Below are 9,735 nucleotides of genomic sequence, written 5' to 3'. Positions count from 1 at the left end.
AGCAAGGACAAGCTCAGTTTGTCTTTCCTTTCTCTCTTTCAGCCCAACAATCTCCCTCACATTTGTTTTCAATCCATCCTCCCTCCCCACCCTGAAAGCTAAACATTCAGACAAACTTTTTGCCAATAAGCTCAATGTCATCCTCCCCTCCCCGAGTGGCCCCAAGAACCACGGCGTGCTCCGTCTCATCAGGTCTCATCAGTTCCGGGTGTCACGCCCTGTGTGGGTTCCCTCGTGACAGTTTGTTTGGTTTCCTTTCTGTACTCTTATTTTGTATTTAACGTCCTCTTTTGCCTCGTCTGCCTTTGTTGTTGCCATGGTTACCCACACCTGTCCCTAATTTGTCCTCTTATTTAGTTCAGGTGTGCGCTTCTCCCTTTGTGGGATTATTGTTGGTTGTCAGTCAGCAAGTTGAGTTGCGTTTCCTTTTTGCTGCTATTATAGCGAAAATAAATATTATTTTACCTGCATTTGGTCCTGCTCTCTGCATCCTGGGGTCGCACCGCAACATTGACATGCCGCATCGTGACAGAATAATCCCACCATATGACGACGACCTCGCGGAGAGTGATTTTCGGACCGGGTAGCTTCTCAAAGCCTTGGAAGAGGAGGAGATGGCGAGACCGCCATGGGAACTGGAGGAAATGGTGCGTGGGCCGGGCGACACACTCGCTTCAATGGCATGGTTTTATCCCGGACCCACCGACGACACTCCAGACAGGCCGCGACGCCGACGCAAGCCGCGGCTCCGGAAGGCGAAGCCACGCTCGTTCTCCCCAGGTGCACCCGCCCTCCTGCCCTGCCGGCTTCGACGAGCCCGACGGAGATCTCGAGTTCGACGAGTGGACCCGGCAGTTTTTCAAGGCGTTGGAGGAGCTGGAGACTATGGTATGGGGGCCGGACTGCACGTTAGTGCCCATGACTTTGGTGTTCCCAGTACTTGCTGCACACCCTCCGACCCGGCGGCGTCGCCAGCGCACGGCACGTCGCCAAGAGGTGTGGCCGCCCTCTTCCGTCTTGCCATGTCACGCCACGGCACAGCTGTGCATTCCCCGACGGCTCCCGTGCCAAGTGGCGAGGCGCCCCGGATTCCTCCAGTGCCCAAGCCACGCAGCCCCAGGTGTTTCCAAGACCTGGCTCCCGTGCCAAGCTGCGTGGCATCACAGATTCCTCCAGTTCCCAAGCCACGCAGCCCCAGGGGTTTCCAAGACCCGGCTCCCGTGCCAAGCTGCATGGCGTTACAGATTCCTCCAGTCCCCAAGCCACGCAGCTTCAAGGTTCCTCAAACCCCGGCTCTCGTGCCAAGCGGCGTGACTCCACAGATTCCTCCAGTCCCCAAGCCGCGCAGCCCCAGGGGTTCCCAAGACCCGGCTCCCGTGCCAAGCTGCGTGGCATCCCGGATTCCGCCTGTGCCCAAGCCGCGCAGCCCCAGGGGTTCCCAAGACCCGGCTCCCATGCCAAGCTGCGCAGTGTCCCTGATCCCTCCCGTGCCCAAGCCTCGCAGCTTCAAGCCCAAACAAGTGGCTGCGGCCGGGACTGCTGACCTGGAGGAGCCAGTGACCCTCCTCCAAGCCTCCCTCCTCCCTTCCCTGGTTTCAGCTCCCTCTGATGACACCTGGGATCCGCCTTCGAGAGGGGGGGCTAGTACCACCTGCTGGGCTATGCTGGAAGCACAGCCCAGCCCGCCGATGGAAGGGGAGGATGGCGCCACCTGCGGGGGTAGTGAGGAGGCACAGCCCACTCCACCTGTAAGACGAGGAGCAGGGCTTGCTGGAGTAGCTGGAGAGGCTCTGGCATGGACGACGCCTGCTGCTTTGCCGTCGCCGCGTCAGGGCCGGACGACTGCTGCTTTGCCGTCGCCGCGTCAGGGCCGGACGCCTGCTGCTTTGCCGTCGCCGCGTCAGGGCCGGACGCCTGCTGCTTTGCCGTCGCCGCGTCAGGGCCGGACGCCTGCTGCTTTGCCGTCGCCGCGTCAGGGCCGGACGCCTGCTGCTTTGCCGTCGCCGCGTCAGGGCCGGACGCCTGCTGCTTTGCCGTCGCCGCGTCAGGGCCGGACGCCTGCTGCTTTGCCGTCGCCGCGTCAGGGCCGGACGCCTGCTGCTTTGCCGTCGCCGCGTCAGGGCCGGACGCCTGCTGCTTTGCCGTCGCCGCGTCAGGGCCGGACGCCTGCTGCTTTGCCGTCGCCGCGTCAGGGCCGGACGCCTGCTGCTTCCATCTCACCGCAAAGCCTTTTCCTTTGTCCACCAGGAACACTTTAGACAAGACTTTGGCTGTTCAACTGAATAACCCAGAAAGGCATATTATAATTTATGAAAATGCTAGTTGGTTGTGTGCAATTGATAGCTTTGTATTAAAGGTGAAAAAGCCTATTAGTATGAACGTTATTTTCTAAATACAGTAAAGTCTCGTTATATCGATATTCTCGGGAGTTGGAAAAAATACCGATATAACCGGACTATCCATATATCCGATCCTGCGCCGAACTGCATTAAAAGTGGGCAATAATGCACTCGACATTGTTCTATAGTATAGAACAATGTCTAGCAGCTTAAATCAATCTTTGCTTAAGGATTTCAATACCAAAAAAGAATACGGCGAACGGCTGCTTCCAGTCAACTTTATTTTTCACACTTCCACCACCAGAGCACAGCACACACACCGATTCCCGCACTTCCTGGTTCACAGGTCATGTTCAACCCGCCCCACATAGCTGGCCAAACACATGCCTGTAACAGAAGAACCAACTGGTGGAAACCACGAACGCCAGCATGTATATATGAAAAACAGTGATTATTGCAAGCGATAAAAAGATATCTGAATACAACACAATTAAATACATGTATTTGTACGCTTGTGTCTTCGTTGGAATAGGTGTGTATGCTATGTCAGTTTATTTAGTATTTAGTACTAACGGCACTAATTATATCATAAAAGACTAGAAATCCGGGAAATGAAAATAGTATCGTAATAAGTAGTAATTTGTTATAACCGATATCGATATAACGAGACTTTACTGTATATTAAATATTTCAATTTTATTTTTAAATTATTTGTCAATTTTCTTTTCTTGGCAATTCCCACCCACACATTTTTGCTGTGTTTTCTTCCAACTAAAGTTTCTTTTTCATTTCTTCTCGTAATTTTGACTTTATTACCATAAAACTTTTACTTTATTGTCATGACTATTTCATGCAACGTAATTATAAAATATTTTTACTTTACTCTTGTAGATTTGTCAATTTTTTGCATTTTTATTTTTTATTTTTATTGTAAATTATATTTTTAGAATGTGCCGCAAGCCGCATTTCGGACACTCCTGTCTTATACAAGTAATAGGACAGGAATAGCAACAGTATCTTCTAAAACATCTTGGAAAGTTCTGGATTGTTCTCCTGAGAACCTTTATCCAAATGTGTTCGCTGTCTTCAAAGGCAGCAGCTGTACCATTACACTGACACATGATGGCACAAGGGTGCTTTGTGCGCAAAGTGGGATCCCCCCTAGATCGTTGGGCCCTACAAGGCACTTGTTCTGCGTGTAGTGTAGGGCAGCCTGTTTGCAAGTGAACTCTGATACGGTTAGGTTCAATTGACCTCAAACGCTAAACAGACTGAAAACAGCAACATTGACAGGAAAATATGCAGAAATGATAACTATGTAAAATAAAACGTGTCGGAAGTCAACAGTGACAACACCATTCTCTATTTTAGCTGTTAAATCTAAGCTGGTAAAAAATGTATACAACTCATTCATCATGAATGGATGGTCATGTGATATGTCACAAAGCTGCTCAATCAAGTCCTTATTTTATGTTAATGTTCTTTACTGTGCAGGCTGTGGTCCCATGACAAAAATACCAGTGGGAACGCTTCCTGGGCCACAATAAAGTAGTATCTTTTTTCGGCCCAGAGATGGGTTGGTGCCATGCATTAGTTTTCTTCCCCTTGCTTTCCATGGCGACTGCACACAGATACGCCCACATTAATAATGAGAGCGCGGCTCAGCTGAGTGTGACCCAGAACAAGGACGAGGAGAGATCACCGCAGCGCTGCATGTGTTTTTAGTGTGAGAAAAGAAGAGAACAGAGAACGGATCTGCTGAAGGACTGCAAGATGTGACAGACAGAAGAGGCAGGCAATGGATGTCTGAATGTGCAGCACTTCAGCAGCTCAAGTACAAGGGGGGGGTGGTAATGGTAATGGTTTTATTTCATTTGAACATGCATCAGATTACAATTTAGTGCATCACATAATCAGTTCACAGTTCCACATGTCCAAAAGGAGTAGGAAGAAGCAAAGCTTATTTAATCCTACCCCTCCATCTGGTACTTTTACAATCAGTAATAGTTACATTTGTTCACTTCCTGCTTTCCTAACATAGTTTAATTTTTTTAAAACTTTTTGTCACGTACCTAAGTACGAGGTGATATGAGCATCCAATGCCATAATGGGTACCATAGTAAGTGTCAATATAGTGATATATATAGCACATCATGACTGGTTCAAGACTCTTCATCCTTGTATTTAGCAAACATCAACTGCTTGTATTGTTTCTTGAATTGGCTCATCGTTGTGCATTGTTTGATTTCCTTACTCAATCCATTCCATAGTTTGATTCCACATACTGAAATGCTATGGCTAGCATAACGTAGTCCTAGCATAGAAGTGTTTCAAATGTACTTCTTCCCTGAGATCATATTTCTCCTCTCTTGTAGAGAAGTATTGGATGACATTTTTAGCTAATTGGTTATTTTAAGCCTTATGTATTACTTTAGCTGTTTGAAGATGAACTATATCAGCAAGTTTAAGTATTTGTGATTTTAGAAATAAGGAGTTAGTATGTTCTCTGTACGCGGCATTATGAATTATCCTGACTGACCTTTTTTGCAGTCCACTTAGCGAGTGAAGATTGCTTTTATAGTTATTAGCCCATATTTCCACACAATAAGTAAGATATGGTAGAACCAGAGAGCAATAAAGAGTGTGGAGTGATTTCTGATTGAGAACAAATTTTGCTTTGTTCAATATTGAAATATTTCTGGCCACCTTATGTTGTATATTTGTATTATGAGGTTTCCAGCTCATATTTTCATCTATTGTGATCCCCAGAAATGTATTTTCCTTCACCCTTTCAATGTCTACACCGTCTATTTGTATTTGCTGGTGCGTGTCCTTTCTGCTGTTACCAAACAGCATGATTTTAGTTTTACTTAGGTTCAAGGACAATCTATTATCATCAAACCATCTTTTTAGTGTGTTCCATTTCTTCTCTGACCTTTCTAATGATTTCGTCTGTATTCCCTCCGGAACAAAAAGCAGTGGTATCATCCGCAAATAATACCAGCTTTAAGTCTTTCATTACTTTGGAGATATCATTAATGCACAAGTTGAACAGTTTTGGTCCCAGTATTGACCCCTGGGGAATCCCGCAGTAATATATGAATATATGTAATATATGTAATATATGTAATATATGTATTCTCCTAGCTTTATGTATTGCTTCCTATGTCAGGTATGTAACTTTTGACCGAGTTCAGAACTAATCCTCTTACATTTCTAATTTAGTTATTAGGATGTCATGATTGATTGTATCAAAGGCTTTTGTCAGATCCATGAATACTGCGTCTGGACACTTCCTATGATCTATAGCGTTAGTGATTTCCACCCTAATTTTGATCAGTGGCATGGAGGTAGAAATGTTAGCTCTGTATCTATACTGACTTTCTGATAGTAATTTGTTTGCATTAATAAATTTATCCAGCAAAATGAATACCTTCTCAATAATTTTGGAGATTTGTGGTAGTAAGGAGACTGGCTGAAATTGGTGTTTGTCACCATTTTTAAAAATTGGAACGACCTTTGCTGTTTTCATTTCTTGGGGAAATATTTCGGTCTGAAAAGATAAATTACTGATGTACATCAGTGGTTCTACGATCTCGTGTCCATTTCGATTCCATTACAATCAGTTGATGTTTTTGCTTTACAATTTTTGACAATGTCGATGATTTCCTTTTTTGTTACATCTGTCAGAAACTGAGAAGCGAAACTAGTCACAGACCAGTTTCGCTTCTCAGTCGGAGGCACCCAGATTCCATCGGTGGGGGAGAAGCCAGTTAAGAGCCTGGGCAAGATCTATGACTGTACCTTGAAGGACACCGGAGCACTCCAAGCGACATCAGAGGAGTTGGGAACCTGGCTGACAGCAGAGGATAAGTCAGAATTACCAGGCAAGTTTAAAGCCTGGATCTACCAACACGACATCCTGCCACGCCTACTCTGGCCGCTGCTGGTCTACAATGTGCCACTGACCACCATCGAGGGCTTCGAGAGGAAGGTCAGCTGTTTCCTGCGGAGGTGGTTGGGCTTACCGCGAAGCCTCAGCACCATCGCCTTGTACGGGAGGAGCAACAAGCTGAAACTGCCCTTCAGTAGTCTGATGGAGGAGTTTATGGTCAACCGAGCAAGAGAGGTGCTGCTGTATAGGGACTCTAATGACATCAAAGTCTCCTCGGCTGGCATAGAAGTACGAACTGGCAGGAAGTGGAAAGCTCATGAGGCGGTAGACCAGGCTGAGTCCCGCTTACGACACAGTGAGCTGGTAGGAACAGTGGCTTCCGGACGGGCAGGCCTTGGGAGCAACCAAAGACCTCACTTCACCAAGGCCCAGGGAAAGGAAAGGCGTCAGCTGATCCAGGAGGAAGTCCGAGCAGGGGTAGAGGAAGCCCGCTGTACTAGGACAGTAGAGATGCGGCAGCAGGGAGCATGGACCCGATGGGAGTAGGCAGCTGACCGGAAGATATCGTGGACAGAGCTATGGCGATCTGAGCCACACCGGATTGAGTTCCTCATCCGGTCGGTGTACAACGTTCTCCCAAGTCCGTCCAATCTCTTTCGCTGGGGCTTGGCGGAGAATCCTCTCTGCCCTCTCTGCCGGAGTCCTGGATCACTGGAACACATCCTCAGCTGCTGCCCAAGGGCACTGGGGGACGGGCGCTACCGCTGGCGCCATGACCAAGTACTGCGTGTCATTGCAGAGGCCATCAGCACAGGAATCTCCACCAGTAAATACCATCAACCAACAAGGTAGTCCATTGTCTTTGTTAGGGCTGGGGAGAAGCCGAAGCAGTGCCGGAGTCAAGCAGGGGGGCTGCTGGCAACTGAAAGTCGACCTAGGGAGACAGCTCAAATTCCCAGAGAACATCGCAGTGACCACTCTCAGACCAGACATGGTCCTGGTGTCAGAAACAACTCGGCAAGTGGTCCTGCTGGAGTTGACTGTTCCCTGGGAAGACCGGATGGAGGAGGCCTTTGAGAAGAAGAGGGCCAAGTATGAGGAGCTGGCAGACGAATGCCGAAGCAGAGGATGGAGGACCCGATGCAACCCCATCGAGGTTGGGTGCAGAGGTTTTGTAGGCCAGTCTCTCATTAGAGCACTCAAGATGCTGGGAGTGAAGGGTCAGCATAACAAAAGACCATCAAGAACATCACTGACGCAGCAGAAAAGGCGTCCAGATGGCTGTGGATCAAGCGGGGATGTCCGTGGAGAACAAAAGCTACTTAGACACAAGCCAGGACTGATCAACCCGGCTGGGTCACCTGGGCGAGGGTGTCTGTTGTGACCTGAAACACCCAGTGAACCCAGGATACAACACTGATGATGTGTCTAAGTTGCACCGAAAGTGTATGTCAGAACTAGGATTCCTCTCTATTGTTTCATTCCTTTCCTTGCTTGTCCTTTGTTTCTGAATCCCTTCTTCTAGTTTGGGACCAATATTGACAAAGTAGTTATTGAACTTTTCAACTGTCTCATCCATATCATCATTATAGGTGTTTCCCACCATGAAATAATTAGGGTAGTTTGTCTTCTTGTTACTTTTTACTTGATAATACTATTTAGAATGCCCCAGGTAGCTTGAATATTGTTTTTGTACTTGTCTAATAGTTGTCTGTAATATTCCTTCTTACACGCTCTTAAGATTGTAGTCAACTTATTTTATAAGTCTTGTATGTTCTTTCTGATTCTTTAGTCTGTTGAAGGATGAATTTCCTGTATAGAGTGTTCTTCTTCTTGCAAGCATTAGTAAGTCCTTTTGTCATCCATTGCTGGTTGTTTTTCCTTTGCTTCTTTGACTTTTCTCTCCAGGGACAGTTCTTATCGTACAGCTTCATATAATTATGTAGAAAGTGTTCGTATGCTTCATCCACGTCTTTGGCAATGTACACACACTCCCATTTTTGTTCTTCTAGATCCTTCTTGAAAGCGTTGACTCTGTCCTCTGAACGTAGTTCTTTACAGATTTCAATTGTTATGCAATCTAGGATATTGTCAATTGCAACTGACATATTCTTTACCACTTTGTAATGTAGTTGTTTGTCCACATACAGGGCGACTCCTCCTCCCCTCGTGTTGTTCCTGTTGATGCATGTCATCGCATAACCTTCCAACTCAAAGGCCGTGCCTTTATCCTCGTTCAGCCAGGTTTCCCGGATTGCGATTACTTTGAAAGGTTTCTTGAATACAATCAAATGTTGTTTGATGTTGTCATATTTTGCATACATGCTTCTGCAGTTTATACGTATGATTGACAACTTGTCGCCAATATTTAAATTGTTATTGTATTGCTCTTCTGTATAATAACGACAGTCAATTCTCATGTGTGAAAAAACATTTGTGTCCGGATCTATGTCCTTTTCCAATTCCAATTGTTTGTGTTTTGTAGAGCCAAAGGTGCCCAATTGCAGATCTTCTTGTATCATAATGGTGATGTTTAAGCTGTTTTCCATTTTCAAGTTAGAGCAATCTTAGAATTGTTCCAGATCCACAATATTTTTGACAACGAGCACACTGGCTTCCGGTCTTCCATTGAACTTGATGAAAATTTTGCGGTTGGCACTCCAAGTAGCTTGAATATTTCCCTGCTTTCACAGGTCACATGCTTTCTTCGCAATTTCAGCATTACGTTTGGTCAGGTGGTCATTCATGTAGATATTTGTACCTTTCAGCTTCTTTCCTTGTTTTAGTACAGCGGTCTTGGATTTCCTGTTAGTGAACTTGATGATGACGACCGGTGTGGTTCTGTTCCTGCCATATAGCGGGATGTGTCGATGGATTCGATGTCAACATCTACCTCTTTAGATGTTAAGAAATCCACTACTTGTTGCTCCGTTGAGGTGACGTCCATGTCGTCTGCTTCCTCGCTGTTCCTGACTGCCCTGGCATAAGACCTGGGTTCTTCAGCCTTCAGCCCGTCACTATTATGTCCTTCATCCTTGTATTCTGATCCATGTCGTCGATTGTATTTTTCAGCTCCTGAATTATTTTGTCTTTCTCCTCATTATCTTTTTTGATGATGGTATGACTTTCTTGTAATTCTTTATATGCGTCTTTCAAATCTGTCATCTCCTTCATTAGGGTTTGAACGTGCTCATCCATCTTCTGTTCCGATTTTTCCAACTTCAAAGTCACCTTTTGCAGTTCATTTTTTCGTAATTTCTTATCCATGTGATCTGTCCCCCGGGTTAAGTAATCCACCTTATTTAACAGCTTCAATAGCATCTCTAGTATGTTCTTCATTAGCGGCTGCGGCATCAGGGGGAGATCGCTTCCAGGGGGAATCGGCAGGGGATCTTTGAAGACTTTCTTCTTGTCTATAATTGTGTCCGGAGTGCTTCAGCCCAAGCTACATGAGTTCACAGGTACACTTCGATCTCAGGTACTTGGGCCGGGAGGTTCACT

At 46.3% G+C, this 9,735-nt stretch overlaps 1 pseudogene; it reads left to right on the top strand.

Annotated features, from left to right (window-relative positions):
- The first annotated feature begins 614 nt into the window (after window positions 1–614).
- LOC144902065 (uncharacterized) lies at window positions 615–7,560 on the top strand (annotated as a pseudogene).
- Window positions 7,561–9,735: the final 2,175 nt, after the last annotated feature.

Source organism: Doryrhamphus excisus, linkage group LG18, assembly GCF_037039965.1.
Source record: "Doryrhamphus excisus strain RoL-2023G ecotype Guam linkage group LG18, RoL_Dexc_Guam_v1.1, whole genome shotgun sequence".
NCBI lineage: Eukaryota > Metazoa > Chordata > Actinopteri > Syngnathiformes > Syngnathidae > Doryrhamphus > Doryrhamphus excisus.
This window is presented reverse-complemented; position numbering and strand designations above follow the sequence as displayed.